At 41.7% G+C, this 20,771-nt stretch overlaps 1 protein-coding gene across 3 annotated transcripts in view; it reads right to left on the reverse strand.

Annotated features, from left to right (window-relative positions):
• Positions 1-20,771, reverse strand: part of CLIP1 (CAP-Gly domain containing linker protein 1) — a 115,259-nt gene that overhangs the window by 89,713 nt on the left and 4,775 nt on the right. The gene's annotated exons all lie outside the window — the stretch shown is intronic.

Raw genomic sequence — 20,771 nt, forward strand, 5'->3', positions numbered from 1 at the left:
TACACTCTCTGAGACCCCATGGACTACAGCCCACCCGACTCTCCATGGAATCTTCCAGGCAAGAATACTGGAGCAGGTTGCCATTTCCTACTCCAGGGGATCTTTCGGACCAGGCAACGAACTTGTATCTCCAGCGTTTCCTTCATTGGCAGGTTACCACTGAGCCACCTATGCAGCCCCCTAGAGATTCTACCAGATTAAACATGCCCTGGGGGGGATGAAACTGTATTTTAGTCATCCTTATATCCCTAGTTGTACTTTATAAACAAAGCTGACTACATAAAAATAAGAAAAATAGTCTCAATATTTTACATGAGTTAACAAACCAGTTGGGACGTAACCAATATTTTAAAAAGTTATTTTTGGTGCTTGCCACAGGTGACAGAACAACATATAACACAGGCATAAGCTCAAGAATTTATGATGCAGTTGGAGAGAAAAGACCCACAAATATATAATAATTAAAAATACAATGCCACTCATGAGAAATACCAAACTATGGGATGTGATGGTCCTGCAAGTGTCTTAGAAGATGCAAAGATGAAGTGGACTGAGGTAGAAAGAAAAGACTTCAGGGGCAAGGCAGAATTTGAGTGGGTGGGGGTCAGCAACAGCGTTGGACAGGTGTTGGCAGTCAGGATTTTTTTTTTTCAAAGGCAGAGAGAAAAAATTTCAGAAAAGAAACGAGGGAGGAGGAAAGGTATAGAGCATGTGAATAAGATGCTCAGTATGGCAAACATTAGAAGATTCTTGTAAGAAATCACTTTAGAGAGTTAAATAGGAAAGAGACTTGAAAGAGTTTTAGAGGGAATTCCTTGGTGATCCAATCGTTAGGACTCAGAGGTTTCACTGCTGTGGCCTGGGTTCAGTCCCTGGTTGGGGAACTAAGATCCCACAAGCCACGCAGTAGGGGGCAGGTGGGGGCAGGATTCTCTTTTTTTTATCTACTGGTCCAAAATGAAAAGATGTCTACAGTTTCCCTTCAGGCCTTATATTTATTTCATTTGTTCCTTTCATTATCTTAACCTAACCACCATGACACCAAGCAAAGATTTTAACTGATAGTTGGCAGCCTCTTTTCCGGGGACAAGTCGAATTTTCATTCATTGCAGCCACAGGTGCTGGTAACAGATCAGGGCTGGCTGCTGAGACAGGTCTTAACCAGCAGGTAAGAACCAGGAGCATCAAAAGACAATGATTAAACTGCAAACACAAAGAAAGCTTCTCATCTAAAACATTTCGGATAATACCTTAGCCAGGATAAACTTGGGAGAGGCTATAAAGATTAGATAGCACTGAATACAAATGACAAATTCCAGACTTTTCTACTGCTCCTCACACTGCAAGAGGGGAGGGGGATCAGATATTTCACAAGCTACTGTGGCTTGGTAACTTTTGGTTTCTCGCCATCAGCTGCTCACCCTAGTTTATAAGTCAGCAGGAAGCTAAATGTTCTAGGTCTGCACTCTCTAATACAGTAGCCACTACCCACATGCACTGTTTAAATTCTTTTAAAATGAAATAAAGTTAAAAATTCAGTTCCTCAGTCATGCCAGCCACATTTCAAGTGCTCAACAGCCTCAATGCAACATACAGAATAATTTCCAGCGCCACATAAAGTTCTACTGGATGGCCCTGTTGGACAGCCACCTCCATCTATGTGCCATCTATGTGCCAAATAGTGTCCTTCAAAGTAAACACCTGAGGAAACAGGAAGTTTGTTTGAACAATACTGCTTTGGTCAAAAATATTTTTATCTCTTCATTTAGAAATAACTTCAGAGACAGTTTTTAAGTTGCACCTTAATAGTGACCCAAGGCAATAGTGACCAACAATCTCAATGGCTCAATACTCTTCATTGGACTTGGCTCTTAAAAATACTACTAGCTAAAAAAAAAAAAAAAAAAAAATACTACTAGCTGTTTCCAAAACTTGAATCCAAAAACCTCACAAATACAATGATGTGCAATTACTGAACATACCAAAAATGTATCCAAGGCACATGGGCCAATTCCAAGAGTTCCAAAAAGGGTTTATGAACGGCTTATCACTATAATTAGTGAACAACGCCTCCCTAGATGAAACAACTAAAGTTCTGGTGTATTTTTTTCATTTATTTTTAAGTCTGTCACATTATTTTATTATCCCACTTTCCAAACTATAATATTGCAACACATACCACACACCAACCCCCAGAACCTTTTATTTATACCACTGACTGGTGCCATACTTCTAGTATTTTTTCAAGCCAAAAGCCATGTGTAAAATGTTTGTCTCTAGAACTGAACAGCTCACTTCTGAGCAGTTAACAATAGCCACTATTTTGCTTGTATGCTTCTCAAATGCCAGACAGAGAAGAGAGATCTACTTCCGAGAACCAGCCATGCAGCGGGGGGAAGGGCCCCAGGACACAGGTGGCTCAGTGGCACAGTCCCCTGTGCCTCCCTCCTTCTCACCCAAAGGTTTACATTTCCACCTAAAACCAGGAATCCTTGTTGTCAAACAGCAACACCAGAAGAACAGTTTTTGTTTTGCTTCTGTGTAACCTACAGGTTTATTTAAGCCAAGCCTGAAATATGCAAAAATTTTGAACTGGGTTAATAACCTGTGTTTGTGATTAACTCCAAGATCTGATCTAGATAACAAATACAAAAGGACAAGATATTTATTTCAGGGAAGCAAATAACCTTACCAGACCTAGCCTCTTTGGTATTTCTAAAAAAGAAGTGTAGTATTGTATTTCTTGAGAATGTCAGCTTTACCTAAAGGTGGGATTTCAGAAAGAAGGACTGTTCTTCCACCCAACAAAAAAGAAATGTCTTCTACCCTCTATGAAGTCAAGGATTGCTACCCATTTGGCTAGTGTGTTAAGGTACTGGAAAATATCAGCAAGGGGGGGGAAGTTTCATGAGATGAAAACAATGCCAGGACATAGAAAGCATCTCAAATACCAGCTATTATTAAGAATCCAAGCACCCCACTTTCCTCTCAAATAGAACCTCTCTCACTGCACATTACTGGACAGGAAATTACATACAAATCAGTCTCCCATTCTAAACAAGCAAGTTTTCAGAGGTTAAAGATACAGTTCAAGACTATAGCCTTCTCCAAACACAGAAAGAATTGCTGTACTTCTTCGTTTTAGTAAGCAATTTAATAAGCAATCACCTATCACCTGCCTCGTAAAGGTTAGAATATTGAAAACATCCAGATAAAAAAAATTTTTTTATTCTAGTAAGGACAGTGGGTTAGTTATCAGGACCTTGAAAGGGAAATGAAAAAAAAAAAAAAAAACCACAAAAAAGACCCAGTAATGAAGCCCAAGTTTAAAGGTGACTCTACTGCCATCTAACTTTATACAAGACATACAGAGCTAGTACTGCTCCAACCGCCCTAGGAAACTGACACAGTGCCATTTCAAGATGCCTCTGGGGGCTTCCCTGGTGGCTCAGTGGTAGAGATGGGTTGGATCCCTGGTTTGGGACGATCCCACATGGAGTGGGACAGCTGGGTCCACGCACCACAACTGCTGAGTCCACACGCCCCAGCTACCGAAGCCCATGTGCCTAGAGTCCGTGCTCTGCAACAAGAGAAGCCACCGCGAAGAGAAGCCCGCACACCAAAACGAGAGAGTAGCCCCTGCTCTCTGCAACTGGAGAACGCCTGCACACAGCAACGAAGACCCAGCACAGCCGTAAGTAAATAAAAATCAATAAAGAAATCTTTTCAAAAAGACCCCCTGCACCCAACTGCAAATACCCACTACCATTCAGACTCCATCCCAGTTAACCCTTCCATGAAAGAGGTCTTGCAAAGCAAACAAAAATTCAAAAGTTAAAGATTCAGTTCTCCCAGCATTAGAATACATGCCGAAAGCACAGAAAAGTTTTCAACAGTGAACACTGACCTAAAGCAGTTAAACAGGAGTTCCATATTGTACCCGTAGATAAAACTGACTGAGTTAGGGGGTCTATGACCTACATGTATAGGACGACTCATTTCCAAAGAGTTGTCTTGGGACTTCCCTAGTGGTCCAGTGGTTGAGATTCTGTGTTCCCAATGCAGAAGACCCGTGTTCGATCCCTGATTAGGGAACTAGATCCCAAGTGCCACAACTAAGATTCAGCAGTCAAATAATTAAAAACTAAAAAGTTGTGTTAAAGACATCACAGTCCAAGAGACTCCTCAGACACATTTGGAAGGGAACACACCAAGTGAAGTTAAAAAGGGCTCCTAGTCTCAAAGAGTAAGTGTTTTGAGACTCTAGGTCGTATGTGTTTAGGAAAATAGGGCCATGTGACTGTGACAGAGGAAAAAAAAATGGAGCACACACAGAACAATGCTTTAAAAAGAGGTCTAATCCAGAAACTGGAATGTTGAGTCTCTCAGATACTGACATGCTTTGCGGGGAGAAAAAGCGATGACAACAGCAACAGAATTTTGCCACGTGATCTCTCAATTCAAACTCATGGAACCAAACTAAGAGAAAGGGTCCAATATCTACGTAAATAAAAAATAGCTGGGGGAGGGGCTTCCCCAGAGGTCCAGTGGTTAAGACTCAGAGCTCCCACTGTAGGGGGCACAGGTTCGATTCCTGGGGTGAAACCCCCCAAAAAAAGACAATTAAAAACAATAGGAGGGGTTAATTTATCAAGTGCTTAACACCCAACACACAGGAACACAGGTTCCTGAAGTTTTTGTCTGTTTAAAGACAGACAATTCTTTAGAAAATTCTATTATGTATTAACCCTCAGAGACTAAATTTCTGGGTATCTGTGTGGACCACCACCTTTTCTTCCAGCTCCAACTAAAACATGTTCAAAGAGCAAAGTAATACATTCAAAACCAAATGATGACAACTTCTCAATTGTGATGTATCAGAATTCAGGCCTCCGGGTCATAAATAATTCATACCACTAACAAACAAGTCTAATCATTTCAAACTATTACTTGGCTGGTGCTACAGATACATTTCCACAGAACAAAAACTTGTTATGTTTATTTGCAGGGAATGGGAAAACAGACAGCAAATTTCATAGCAAACAGAGCCACTGGTGAGCCACAAACCCATCCACACGGTTAAAATATTTCTGCTCTTCTATTGCGTTTTGTTTTCAAATGTCCTGCCAGAAGTGCTTTTAAAACAGTGATCTTCTTACCATTATACACTCTTTTTTCAATAAAATAGGGAGGGCCCAATGTCAACGTCTTTACTTTTTAATCTACTGAAGTTGCAGAAAAGTCAACACAAATCCAGCAAAAAGAGACAAACCGATACCTGATGGTGTCTATAGAATCGGGCCAGGCCTCAGCTCATATCCTGGCAGGAGCTGGGCAAATATTTTGAGCAATCCTGGCTGTGGGGTCATGATGCTGACATCACAAACAGGAACTCTGACGCAGGTCGGCCTCTAGGATGCCACCTTACCACTTTAAAGGAAAACCAGGAGGTTCTGTAGCCTTGAATCTGGAGCTGATAACTCAAAAAAAGTACCTCCTCCCAAGAAATTATCGTCCTGTGTAAAATGAAGCAGTTCGTTCTCCACTACACACCAGCACGGGCAATGCAGGAGAGAGAGAACAGCACATCCCCCTAAGCTAAGGACTTAGCTCAGCACCAGGCACATATTTTTATAGACTTCAAGTTTGCAAGCTGTTATTTCGGTTCAGTTTCAAACACTTTTTCTCAGTATTCTCTCCTGGGAAATTAAGCTATGTTTAAGAATTCTGAAAACCGAGGCGGAAGTAAATCATGAACTTAAAATGGCATCTTGGTCTCGCCACTCCACTACATCCCTAACTTCACCAAGTCCAATATTTACTTACTAAGAAGATGGAGGCTTCTGATGTGTAAGCTAGAGGTTGACTTCACCAGGACTTCCCTGGTGGTGCAACGAATAAGAATCCGCTTGTCAGTGCAGGGGGCATGGGTTTGACCCTTGGTCCAGGAAGATTCCACATGTCAAGGAGCAACTCAGCCCACAGGCCACAAGAACCGGGCCAGTGCATTACAGCCTGTGCTCCGCAACAATGGAGCCATCACAGTAAGAAGCCCATGCACCGCAAGGAAGGGTGGCTCCCGCCTGCCGCAACTAGAGAAAGCTTGTGAGCAGCAACGAAGACCCGGCTCAGTCAAAAATTACCAAATAAATAAAATTATTAAAAAAAATAATTTCCCCAGGGGATTTTCCTGATCCAGGAATCGAACCTGGGTCTCCCACGTTGCAGGCAGATTCTTTACCATCTGAGCCACCAGGGAAGCCCTTAATATCAACAAGAATTTTTTTTTTAAAAAAAAAGAAAATGCCAGAAATACAAAGCCTCACCACAGTTCTGCACAGTGTCTCTTTCCTAAGAAAAGCCAAAATTGCCAGATTGTTGTCATTGTTGTGGTTCCCCACCACCCCAGGAGTTCTGGAATTTGCAACCCAGAACAAAGAAAGAACTAGTGACATTTTACTGTTATTTCTAAGTGGTTCAATTCAGTTCAGTCACTCAGTCGTGTCCAACTCTTTGCGACCCCATGAATTGCAGCACGCCAAGCCTCCCTGTCCATCACCAACTCCCAGAGTTTACTCAAACTCATGTCCATCGAGTCGGTGATGTCATCCAGCCATCTCACCCTCTGTCATCCCCTCTCCTCCTGCCCCCAATCCCTCCCAGCATCAGGGTCTTTTCCAATGAGTTAAACATTCTTAAATTGGAGGGAAATGTAACAAAGGATTAATAATCATTATCTCCAGGTGATGGGATTACTGGTAGTTTTAATACCTTCTTTGTGTTTTCTTGGGTTTCTCAAATTTTATTTAATGAACAAATATAATTATTTATACCTCCTTTGGATTTTCTTGGATTTCTCAAATTTTATTTAATGAACAGATATAATTACTTAAGCAGGAAAAAAATATTTTTTTTGTTTTTCTGGCCAAGACACACAGCAGGTGGGATCTTAGTTCCTCAAACAGAGATTGAGCCCACAACCTCTGCACTGGAAGTGTGGAGTCTTAACCACTGGACCACCAGGGAAGTCCCAGGAAAAAGATTTTTAATGACTTTTTTTGAGTCACAATAAAATGGGCTGCTTCCTAAGGCCCTCCTTGAAGAAACATTATGATCAACCTAGACAGCACATTAAAAAGCAGACACTACTTTGCCAACAAAGGCCCGTCTAGTCAAAGCTGTGGTTTTTCCAGTAGTCGTGTATGAATGTGAGAGTTGGACTATAAAGAAAGCTGAGCACCAAAGAATCGATGCTTTTGAACTGTGGTGTTGGAGAAGACTCTTGAGAGTCCCTTGGACAGCAAGGAGATCCAACCAGTCCATCCTAAAGGAAAATAGTCCTGAATATTCATTGGAAGGACTGATGCTGAAGCTGAAACTCCAGTACTTTGGCCACCTGATGTGAAGAACTGACTTATTGGAAAAGACCCTGATGCTGGGAAAGACTGAAGGCAGGAGGAGAAGGGGATGACAGAGGATGAAATGGTTGGATGGCATCACCGCCTCAATGGACATGAGTTTGAATAAACTCTGGGAGTTGGTGATGGACAGGGAAGCCTGGCGTGCTACAGTACAAGGGGTCGCAAAGAGTCGGACATGACTGAGCGAGTGAACGGAACTGAAAATGGGTTATGGCCAGGGAGTGAGGAAGCAGACTCTAGTGTGCTGTGTGCACAGGAAAAAGAACCCAGCACAACAGGCCAGTGTGAGCAATAAGAAGTGGGTACCCAGGCGGACAGGCTCGGTGTTTATCAAGCCTACTTCTATCTCTTCCTGGAGTCACAGGCCATATTTCCCAGCTCCCTCTGCAGCTCAGTGTGACCGTGTGACTGAGTCATAGATAATGGAAAAAGAGCAGGGCCTGCAACGTGTATACTTTTAGGCCTTTCCCATAAAATCTTCCCACTCTTGGCCCTTCTGGTGGCTTGATGGAGATGAGCAGGGCGACTTCAAAAGCATGGATGGAGGACACCAAAGAAGCCTGAATTCCTGCATCACTTTTCTTCATTCACCCGCCATGAAATACCTACCCCCGACTCTTCTATAACTGAAAATAAACTTCCATCCATTTAAGTCATTAAAATTAGTGGAGTTTGTTACAGCAGCTAGCTTTTCTTACCAAGTGACAAAGAGATCAAAACTCTGCTGAGACCTTGGAAAACATCTCAGCTAAGTAAACTCAAAATAAATTTGAGGATAAGCTCCTGAGACAGAAATGCTTCACACTACAAAAAGCATGATTATATGAAAGACAAGTAAAAGTACTGTGTTTTTTTAAAAGCAAAAAGACGTTTTACTGGCAAGAGCAAAAATATGTTTAAAGAACACAAGTGTGATTGTAAGATAAGACTGATGGTGAGTTGATAAATGTTCAAGAGTTAGGTGGTGATGGGACTACTTGTCTACATTTGTGAACGAAACTGTCCACAATAAGAAGTTTTTATTATAGAAGATATTTTAGTAAAATTCAAACTCCACCTTTTTCCTCACCCCTCATAACCTAAAGAAAAAAGCTTAAGCACTTTACAGAAACGAGAAGTTCCTCAAAAGAAGCAGTCCCCCACAACAAGCGTAGTGTAAACTATAAGTCCAAGTGAAAAGGAATAATCATCTTCATAACTCTTATCTGATTTCCTAAGGTCTTATTCCCTCTTCTGCTGTTGCTTTGTGGGTTTTGTTTTTGTTTACTGTTTTTTTTTTTTCAATGTGAAAAAAAAAAAAATGTGGCTCCAAAAAAAGAAAAGTATGAGAAGAGGGTTAGATTGGGAAATGAGACAGCTGGATTCCGTCCCAGCTGGATGACCTTCAGCTAGCACTTAACCCCTTCCTGGAACACAGCATGCTAAGGATAACTCATTAAATAAGATCAGTTTCTAAGTCTGTCCTTTTGTAGTTCTACTGTTTTGGATTCAAATACAAACTCCCTAAGTGAAAGAGCAAGGATTCAAAAGTGAAAGGAAAGCTACCGTGACTTCAACTTTGCCAGAGTTAAGAGTACCCTGCCCGTCGGGGAAGAAAGAACCACACCTGATAAGATCAGCCTCCGAAAAGCACTGCCTCTCCTCTGGCTCTCCAGCATCCTCTGAGGCAAATCAGATCTCCTGCACTTCCCTTCAGCCCCTTCACAGCCCATCAGCAAAACAAAAATACTATATTTACGAAATTTGGAAATTCGGCTGGGAGGCCAAAGAAGAGTTGAAGAATTTGCAATGGACTTAACCTGCCAGGAGAGGGAGTTTAATGCTGAGCCTCCAAAAACAAGGCGCCCACAACAGCAGAGTGGGCACCTGGGCACTTGGATTTCTGCTCAGCCCTGCTGGGTGCCCGGGAAGAGATGGAGCATCAGGCAGGTAAAGTGTCTTAGCTGCAGGCGGCTGCACACTGAGACTTCTGAGCGTCCGTCTAATCCTAAGATGTTAAAAGTCTATGCACTTAGAAGGGAAGGGGAAAAGAAGTTCTGAGAATAAGGCAAAGTCTAGTTGTGAGAAAAAATGTTTCTGAAGCTGGTTTTCAAGTCAAGTTAGTAACAAAAACTCACATGGCTGTGTTTTAATATCATGTTCCCGAGACCGGGAGCTTCATTCACAGCCTAATCCCGTCCCCTGAAGTCGTGGTTATGTAAGTGTCTGCGGTGTCACTGGCCGTTCCCCACCCCACCATGGGAGACGCTGTGTAACCTGAGCTCCCCTGCTTCACCCACTGAAAACACTTACACAACACTCTGGTCACTTTCCAAATTGACTTGTATTATACCAAGGAAAGGCAAGTTACTCAGTTTTTTCCATCTTTCAGTTTCATTCACACTGATATGTCTGTACATACATAAAACACAATTAGAGCTGAAGTTCATTTATACATTTCTTCAATTCCTGAGTAAAACAAGGTAAGTCAAGTGTTTTCAGCTTCACAGAAGGATATCAAAACCCAATCAGTAAGCTGATGGGCTTGCCTGGGCCAAGTGAAACAGTTCTCATCTCCCAGCTGAACTGAGGTGAAAGTCCTCATATGGCAAATGCAGAGTCATGCCTGTTTATGCACCCAAGGCCCATATTCCACTGCTCATCCCCTCACGCCAGGGCTTCCGGGGGACACAGGAAATGACTCTAGAAGAATAAAAGCAGACACATCATCTCCTCTCTCGGTCTCTTCTGAGAGTCCTGCCCTCTCTCCTTCTCTGGACTGCCCGAGCCACCATGCAGTCTTCCATAACTGAATGATGAATCAGTTTGCTTTGTACACTGTGCGATGACTAAGTATCTCCTGGTCAGGGATGAAATTGGTCTCTGCATCCAAAGAGCCTAAAAAAGTACTTGATACACAGTAAGAGTTTTAAAAAGTCCTGAACTGACTCAACAAAACAAGAACCCCTAAAATGATGCAATACTGGGATTTTCAACCTGAAGCAACCTGTATCTCACCTTCTAAGCATTTGATGAAGACAACAACATTAGAGGGTTTCCCAACCCTGGGATCTCCTTCAAAAAGTAGACCAGTGAGGCTTTGGGCAAACGATTCAATTACCACCTCCAGTGAATGCTGTGTAAGAGCTAGAAGTCTCGAATTAGATTTCCTCTGTGGACACAGAGATACTGGCTCTTTGCAACAGACATAAAATGTGAGACAAATGTGAGACAAATTTTGAACTTTCTAATCAAGGTATTTAAAAATTTTAAATATCAGATGAAATTAATAACCTATTTTTGTTAACCAAATATATGCAAAATATGACTTCAAATGTAATCAATATGAAACTGTTAATCAGTTATTTTATCTTCTTTTTATATTAGGTCAAAATCCAATTGTGTTATTTTTCCATTTTATTATTGAAGGACAATTGCTTTACACTCTGAATCAGCTGTATGTATACATATACACCCTCCCTCGAGAGCATTCCTCAAGCTGAGCTCCCTGTGCTATATAGCAGCTTCCCATTAGCTACCTACTTGACACATGGTACTGGATATATGTCAACGCCACTTTTCCAATTTGTCCCACCCTCCCCTTCCCCTCTGTGTCCACAAGTTCATCCTTATGTCTATGTCTCTATTCCTGCCCTGCAAACAGGTTCATCTGTACCATTCTTCTAGATTCCGTATGTATGAGATAATATACAGTATTTGTTTTTCTTCTTTCTGACTTATTATGAAGACTCTAGGTCCAACCACATCTCTACAAATGACAATTTTTTCCCTTTTTACAGCTGAGTAATATTCCAAGGTCCAATTATGTATTTTATACTCAGATCTCAACTTGGACTTGCCAACAGCCATACATGGCTTATGGCTACTGTAGTGGGCAGTGCGGCTCTAGAACTATGTGTAAGGCAGACAATAAGGATGCTCTCCCCTTGACATAGATAATGAACTTGCCAATCAGATATCCGAGTGCCCCTGGGTATGCAACATTCATCTTTCCTACCACATTACAGGCGTCCCTGGAGGATCACACAGTAGAGAGCCTGCCTGCAATACAGGAGACCTGGCTTCGATCCCTGGGTCCGGAAGATCCCCTGGAGAAGGGACTGGCAACCCACTCCAGTATTCTTGCCTGGAGAATCCCATGGATATAGAAGCCTGGCTACAGTCCATGGGGTTGCAAAGAGTCAAACGCCACTAAGCAACTAATACAACACAGCAACAACAATCACATTACAGCACACGTGTGAAAGGAAAAATGGATAAGCTCTTGAATGTAAAGCTGTGAGTAATTTAGTTGTTCTTAAGATAAAGATGAAAAAAAAATGACATTTCCAGTAAGAGGACCTTTGAAATATCTATTTGACAGGGATACATGATGCATGAAGAAGCCCTGCTTATAGCACAAGGCACTGCCCAGTAAAACTCATGGCTCAACACAGTTTGAAAACACACCCACGCAAAACTCAAAGCAAAGATCAGAGACTGAGTTACAGATGAAAATTTAATAAGTGTGTCTCAGGATACAAGAAGGGAACCTGAGAGGTCGCACCTGGCAGATTTAAGGGCGATGGAGCAGGAGGCAGCATTTCAAGTACAAAGAGGCGAATGAAAGCGTCTTTCTACTGAGGCGGCTCCACGCTCAGCTGCTTCTGGCATTCTGACTGCAGGAAGCCAACACAGATTCAGGGAAGTGTGGGGTGAGAACATGCGGAGAGACAGGACCAGAGACTGGAGGGGAAGACTAATAGGAGAGAAAGAGCGGCCAAGGATGAGACCTCACTGTCAGTTATTCATTCCCTACTCATCTGTTGTTCCTTCCCCCGTGAACTTTAGTAAGTTGGCTTTGATTTAGAGATAGTCTAGTGGCTAAAAAGTAAGACTTGGAGAGGAAAAAGCACTGTCCCAAGTATCAACACCGGGGAAACGTGTCAGTCTACTGAATGAAGACACAGAACACGTCTTGTGGGATGAAGAGAGGCACATCTCCTCTGGGACAGAGTATCTGGCAAGTGTTCAATGTGCTGGAACAGTGATGAGTGACATGGAGCCACCTGCGGTCATCCTAAGATTCAGGCCTCCTGGAAGCTTGCCCCGAGAACATAGAGAAAATGTGTGTGATGTCACCAGACACAGTTTAGGGCACAGGCCACAAAAGAGCCACTGCTTCACATCACTGCAACACCAAGTGAGATAAACTAGAATAAAGAGTGAGCAGGGAACTGGAGGCATCTGGTTTTAGTAGCAGCTAAGTGGTTGGCTTAAAGGGTAAAGCAAGAGGTAAGTCTGCTAAGGCTGGGTGATGACAGAGGCAGAGATCCAGACGGCCCCTCTGTTTCTTATTCCACCACCTCCAGCAGAACATTCCAACACCAGGGACTAGCGGGGAAGACCAGCCAGGGGAAAAGTCACACAACCCTCCCCAAAATAAACATACACAAGAAGTGAAAGATTGCCACTTTCGCTTGTAGAATGAGAGGAAACGAGAGAATCCATCTTCCAGAGAGCTGACTGTCCTGCCGTGCAATATGCCTAAAGGTGGGGATAGAGGGGTAGGGAGGCAGTGTCTGGTATTTGCTCAGGAGGCCAGAGCATCTGGAAACACCTTAGAGAATTCCATCAAGGGACTTCCATGGTGGTCCAGTGGCTAAGACTCCGTGCTCCCAATGCAGGGGGCCCAGGTTTGATTTCTGGTCAAGGAACTAGATCCCACATGCTGCAACTAAGAGTATGTAGGCCACAGCTAAAGATCCCTCCTGCCACAACAAAGATCAAAGATCCCAAATGCTGCAACTAAGACCCAGCATGGCCAGATAAATAATAAACAAAATAAATATTAAAAGAAAGAGAATACCGGCTGATTCATATCAATGTATGACAAAACCCACTGAAATGTTGTGAAGTAATTAGCCTCCAACTAATGAAAAAAAAAAAAAAAGAGAGAATACCATGAAATACTGAGACACAGTACAGAGTCTGAAACATCTTAAGACATCCATAGCAGCAGGAGACTAAGACTTAAACTAAGAAGTCCTATACAAGGTAAAAATTGAAACAGAAAACTACTATTCATTATTTAATTTCTCATATAAATTAGAAAAAGCAGCATCTCAGTCTAACCGGAAGATTACACAAGCATTCTCCAAACATCAGCTGGCTAAAGACACAAAACCTTCTAAGGACTTAAAGTTGCCTGATGCCTTTCTCACAGTTCATCCAAGTTACTTTGGTACTGCTTTTGATAAGTTTACGGTTAATCCATAAGCTAAAGATGGAGCTGGTAATAACTTATATTCATGAAGTGCTAAATTTATACTTTTCAGAAATCATTATAAAGCATGACACAAAACAATAACGCAAGTTAAAGGGAGAGAAAAGGAGACATGGGAGACAGGAGTGAAGTGAAAATGTAAAAAATACCAACTTAACTGTAATGCCGCTTTCCAGTACTTCCATTCAGTCCCACATATACCAACTTAACCACCTTGTTTTTATAGGGTTGACTTATACTAACTCCCAGGAGACATGTATCTGAGTAAGTGCACTAGCAGCTATTCCTTAAAAATATGGTCCTTAAAAAAAATATATATATATATGGTCCTTATAGGACTTCCCTGGCAACGCATGCTCCCACCGCAGGGGGCATGGGTTCCATCCCTGGTCAGAGGACTAAGATCCCACATGGGGCGGGGAGGGGGTTTGTCAAAAAAAAAAAACAACAAACAAAAAACCATGATCCTCACTGTCTTCACTTGCTGACTTCAGATCAATGTGCCTTTCACATGGTAGATTATTTAACAAATATTTATCCAGTATTAAAGACATGTCTTTTTTTTAAAATTCCATTGTCAAAAGAATTATTTATAAACACCAGTATTTCCTCAAAGATTTCCAACCCCTGAGTAACCCTTGCTATCCAGAGTGACAACAGCTACAGGACCACCCAGATGTCAAAGAACTCTTGATGGGTTACTCTGGGGTAGAAATCCTCAAGGAAATACTGGTGTTTATGAAGAGTCCAGGAGGCAAAATTCTGGGTCTTCTTTAGCCTTTTGCCACCCTATTGTACTGGATGACCACAAAGATTCATTTTCACTGAAACTTATCTAGGTAAGTATTTATATATATATTTCATACACAATATATAACTTTTTAAACAGGCCAGACTCCAACAGCCTTAAAATTAACACAAAGATTAAAAACACAAACTACACATCTCTAGCCAAGGATAAAGTACACAAGATGAAAACAGTGTAGTCACTGTTTGCCTAAAAGGATCAATGTGAAAAACCCATTTAGACACTCAAGGGCTGACACAAGCAGGGAAGGATCAGAAAATTAATTGGCCTCTTAATTCAAATGGTGCTACAAGGAAGTTGTACTTTCAATTTCTAACTGGTAGAGCCCTTATCAAGGAATTTACATAGTCAGTCTACCAATCTTAAGTGTTGGTTTGAGACTACCACACAATAGAATGCTGAAGGTAAACAGAAAGTTTTACATCTTTCCATCAAAGTCAGAAGTAGAATGTTAAATGATTCAACACTCAGTTAAAGGTGCCTGCCAAATAAAGTCAGAATAGGATGTCAATAAAGAGACATAACCCTTTGAAAAATTATTCTGTGCTCGAAAATTACATGTTTTTAAATTCTGAAGCATATATGACATAGTACCAAACACAAGTTGTACCCAGAGTTTCCAAGTCTACAGCTGTTTTTGAAAGGAGGGGGAGGGTGCCAAAACCCAAGCAAAGCAAAGAGAGCTAGAGCATTAGACGTTTTTTTAAGACGGAATGCTGAGCCATGACGCATCAGCCTGAAATTATGAGTGTCTCTGCACAGTTCAGTTTGAACGAAGACTTATTTTCTGTTCCTGTTACTTAGATAAACAGAAAATAAGCAGTCTCCCAAAGTTCCTCCATCTGCAAAGGGCCTTTTTTTTTTAAAGAGCTGAACAATTTGAGCTATTCTACTCATTTATACAAGTTTTCACAAAATTCCTACGATTCTGTAACTCTAATGCCACCAGCTTAGAGACAGATCTTAAATAAGGAACTGGAATGACTAGGCCTGGTTAGTATCTCCCAGAAGAACTTACTTAATAGGTCGGCCGCAGTCAATTATACTATTGTGTAAAAAGGAGCAAATGTGCTTAATATAGCATCATAAAATTTTAGAATTAGAAGAGACCTGCAATCTAGTTCAACTTCCTCATCACGGAGGAAACTAATTCTAAAAAGTGAAACCACTTGTCAAGGTCACAGTTACTTAATGGTCCAGGACTTAAACCCCCGTCTCCAGTTTAAAGACTCCTGACCTTCATCTATGCAGATGAATAAAAGTTTTCTGGTCTGTTATAAACAGCAATGAGATGAGTAAATCAGTCTCAAGGCAGGTTAAAACTCATTTCCTTTTCCAGCCTTCACAAAGGAATCAAAATTGGCATACTTTTCACTTGCCCTTCAACAGTCACACGTGGCCCATTCCAAATGCAAACGCTCACCAACTGTTCTGAACAGGAAAAGGGTACACAGACAACAGAAGAATCAATGACTTCCTCACAGGTTTTTTTTTTTTTTTTTGGCCTCTTTATAAAAACCTTCTTGCTTTTACTTTGCAAATGAGCAATTTTAATAGTTGCAGGCTGGGAATTCCCAGGCAGTTCAGTGGTTACTACTCAACGCTTTCACTGATGGGGGCCCGGCTTCAATCCCTGGCCAGGGAACTAAGATCCTGCAAGCCAAAGGAAAAAAAAAAAATAGTTGCAGGTCTTTAGAGGGAATGGAAAAAAAATAACCAAATTTCAGTTTGCACAATCCTGAAGGATACTTGGCTATTTCAAATTTATTCAGTAAGTCCTTAAGACAGTTTTCCCGTACAACCACCCCTGATGTTGTCAATGGAAACTAGGAATTGGTTTCATTTGGATCTTAATAACCCAACTTCATTCTTGGTTATTTTTTATCTTTGTATATAATCTTTCACACAGACACACGGCAAGTTCTAGCAGATCTTACGAAGAAACTCCTTTTAGTTAAACAGTGGGAAATAAAACTGACAAACATACAAAAGGGCCTGAGGTTTGGCAAGACACAAGTTCTGACATGAGAAGCACAAGTTCCTACCCCATGCAAAATACTTAGCTCCTCATAAATTAAGCTCGTCAGTGCAAGCTGTTGTCTAAAAATGTGCCCTTAGACAGTGGCAAGGCACTCCGACTCAAAGTAATTTTCTATACATGGAAGGAAATAAGGTTTCCATTTCCCAGACTAGTAGAAGTGGGTTTTCCCCCACTCAACTTACATGAGAGAAGAAAACTGAGGTGCTGAACCCCGACTTCCTTTAGGAATGGGCATACGGGAAGACACAAGGGATCAAAGGGGAGAGAAGAGTTCTGATACTGTTTTACAGATATTAATTCATTTAATCATCATGACGACTATTTGAAATTCCTTTTACCCCCAGTTCAGAGATGAGAAAACTAAGTTCCAGAGGTTATCACTTTGAACCAGATCTTCCAGAAAGCATTAACATAAAGTGAATAAAGTAACAAAGTAATAACAGAGCTGGGATTGGCTGCTGGAGAAGACTCTTGAGAGTCCCTAGGACTGAAAGGAGATCAAACCAGTCCATCCTAAGGGAAATCAACCCTGAATATTCATTGGAAGGACTGATGCTGAAGCGGAAACTCCAATACTTTGGCCACCTGATGCGAAGAACTGACTTACTGGAAAAGACCCTGATGCTGGGAAAGACTGAAGGCAGGAGAATGGGACGGCAGAGGATGACGGTTGGATGGCATCACCGACTCAATGGGCATGAGTTTGAGCAAACTCTAGGAGTTGGTGATGCACAGGGAAGCCTGGAGTGCTGCAGTCCATGGGGTTACAAAGAGTCAGACATGACTGAGAGACTGAACAACAACAAATACCCAGAAGTTTTCCTATTTACTGCCTACAACCAGATAGTTTTGAGCAATCATCGTAAGAAAGACTTGCAAAAACTTAATGATTATAAAAATGCTGCTGTGTTGTGCTCAGTCGTGTCTGCCTCATTTCGACCCCATGGACCTACAGACCAATAAAAGGGACTCCTGCTCAGAGCAGGGAAGCCTCTCCTTGATACAAACCCAAACGTCTTAGTTTTATTTCCTATTACCTGCCCTCAAAGTACAGAGCAGTAGACCATCTATCTGCTATGATCTCAGCAGGCTACTCTTTATGCCTTTGCTCAATCCAATCCAGCCTAGAATGTCTTCTCTAACCCATCCCTGCCTAGAGACCCTCCATCTCCATCAATGCCAAACACAACAGCCTACTTCCCACTTTGTTGTTACTGTTAAGACGCTCAGTTGTGTCCAACTCTTTGCAATTCCACGGACTGCAGCACGCCAGGCTTCCCTGTCCTTCACTATCTCCCAGAGTTTGCTCGAACTCATGTCCACTGAGTCAAAGAAGCCATCCAACCATCTCAACCTGTCGCCCCCTTCTCCTCCTGCCCTCAATATTTCCCAGCATCAGGGTCTTTCCCAATGAGTCAGTTCTTCACACCAGGTGGTCAAAGTATTGAAGCTTCAGCATCAGTCCTTCCAACGAATATTCAGGGTTGATTTCCTTAAGGACTGACTGGTTGCAAGCTTCCTTAATCCTCTCTCACACACAGAAAAACCCCATGGACAGAGGAGCCTGGCAGGCTACAGTCCATGGAGTCACAGAAGAGTTGGACATGATTTAGGGACCAAACAACAAGCCGTGTGAAACGGACTGTCTTCCAGGGCCCCAGCATGCCTCCGCTTTAGCCTCTAACTGGCCCACTGTTAGCTGCCTCACCTGGTGAGACAGCTGCTTGTACCCAGCACAGAGTACGCACAGCTCTCAAGAGATGTTTGAGAAATCAGTATTTCTGGGGTTTTCTCCCATCCCACAGGACACTTTCAATTGGTCACATTCATCTGAAAAGCTTTACCATAATAAATCTAGCCATTTGCAAAATATGCCAGGTGACTCAGAGTCAATCAGTGATACAGGACTGGTCTTCCCTCTGTCTTCCTGGGACTCTTTCATATTTGAAATCGCCGGTGACTCCCTTAGCACTATATCATCACCAACATCCCCACATTAAGACAGCAACCCCATGAGGTGAACAGGACAGGTGTTACCCCCACTTTACAGAATGAGAGACTATAAGTCAAGCAACTAGTCCAACTTCACAAGATTCACGGAGCTGGGGCTGAAGCAAATTCAGGACCGCAAACTGTTTTGTTTTTTTTTTCTTAAATCTTTATTCCCAAGATTCAAACTTCACTGGAGAAAGCAAGTGCTTTCAGTTCAGTTCAGTTCAGCCGCTCAGTCATGTCCGACTCTTGGCGACCCCATGAATCGCAGCATGCCAGGCCTCCCTGTCCATCACCAACTCCCGGAGTCTACTCAAACTCATGTCCATCGAGTCGGTGATGCCATCCAGTCATCTCAACCTCTGTCGTCCCCTGCTCCTCCTGCCCCCAATCCTACCCAGCATCAGGGTCTTTTCCAATGAGTCAACTCTTCACATGAGGTGGCCAAAGTATTTTTATACCAATATAAAAGCATGCATATAGCTAAGTAATTTCGCACTATGAGGCTTGTGGGATTTTAGTTCCCCAACCAGGGCCAGAACCCTCATCCCCTGCATTGGAAGGTGGATTTTTAACCACTGGACCACCAGGGAAGTTCCTCAAACTTAAAAGTAGTCCTAATTCCCCCCATGTTGGTACGCTGAGAGTATTTCCTGTGAAAATATTACACTTTTAATTATGTCAAAACAGAAATACAGGGCTTCCCTGGTGGTTCAGTGGTAAAGAATCCGCCTGTCAATGCAGGAGACACGGGTTCGATCCCTGATCCAGGAAGATCCCACATGCAGAGGAGCAATGAAGGCCCTGTGTCACACTAATGAGCCTGTGCTCTAGAGCCCGGGGAGCTGCAACGACGGAGCCCACGCACCCTAGAGCCTGTGCTCCACAAGAGAAGCCACCGCAATGAGGAGCCGGCACAGCAACAAAGACCCAGCACAGCCAAAACTAAATAAATAAAAATATTAATATATATATATATATATATATATATATATATATATATATATATATATATATATATATATAAATACAGATCCAGCCATAAAGACGTTTTTTAAGTATTAAGAAAAAGATTAGAAGGATGTACTCCAAAACACTGAAATAATTTTCTCTGGGCAGTAGGATTATGGATAATATGCTTTCTTCTCTGTCTTTTAACATGTGTGTTTATATCTTATGCACTGAAATCACATATCATAGGATGACTAGTATATGTTATTAAAATGCAAAGGTCCTTGCAAAATGGGTATCCAAGGCGAAAATACACCCAAGAACCTCAAAAAAGGGATCACTTCACTAGAAAATGTTTTTTTTTTTTAATCTAAATTTGACTGATTCTAGATTCTCAATGTTGAAACTCAGGCAAGCCACATATGCCTTACAACAGAAATTAGCATGGGTGACTTTTTTCCAGTCACCCATGTCTGAAAAAATAATTAGTGATAAAAAGTTTTCTTTACAAAAAAAAAAGTTTTCTTTCACTCAAGCTGTAAAAAAAATAAAATTACCCTGCCTATAAAGTTAATTTTTCTATAGTCTGGAAAAGTAGAGTGTATGTATCTTCCTTCCTGCCTTAAGTTACTAGAATGTAATGTCTCCAGTGAAAAATCATTCTATGGAGGAAACCAGATAAAGAAAGAAGGCAGGAAATCAAAAGATTTGATTCAAATATTTTAAAGAAAATTTCCCTAATATCTCATCTTTCCTGAGAAGACAGGGAAAAAAAGTATGCCAAATATTTTAGTGTTCTACTTGACTAGGGATCTGTAGAACCGGTGGGCCGGGCGGGGGGAATCTATTCAAGTTGCCTTCCGTTTTACATCAAACCCAAATTTTGGATGATCTGCACGTCCTGAACATCTGGATCTTCAGGCCTTTAACTTCAGAAAAGATACAGTAAAACAAGCACTTGGCAATTTTAAGTGTAAAAAATGGGCAGAGTTAAAACTGGGATCTAATCCAAGCTATACTTAGACCTAAGTAAGCAAACGAGAATACAAATACCAAACTACTTAATTCAAGTCAGAAGTATATTAGACCTTATGCTTATATAAAACATTAGGGCAGCAAAATGCCTGTCTGTAGTCTCATTAGGATTCCTAAGAAGAGGCAGATAAGAGTACACTTCCCCAGGGAAAGAGATATAGGAAAGGGTTCCCAACAGGGATTCTGTAATAGGACTACTACTTTTCTGAGATTTTGCAAAGACTACTTTTAAGACTGTGTTGCTGAACCACCATAAGA

The sequence above is a fragment of the Dama dama genome, chromosome 5 (genome assembly GCF_033118175.1).
Source record: "Dama dama isolate Ldn47 chromosome 5, ASM3311817v1, whole genome shotgun sequence".
Classification (NCBI taxonomy): domain Eukaryota; kingdom Metazoa; phylum Chordata; class Mammalia; order Artiodactyla; family Cervidae; genus Dama; species Dama dama.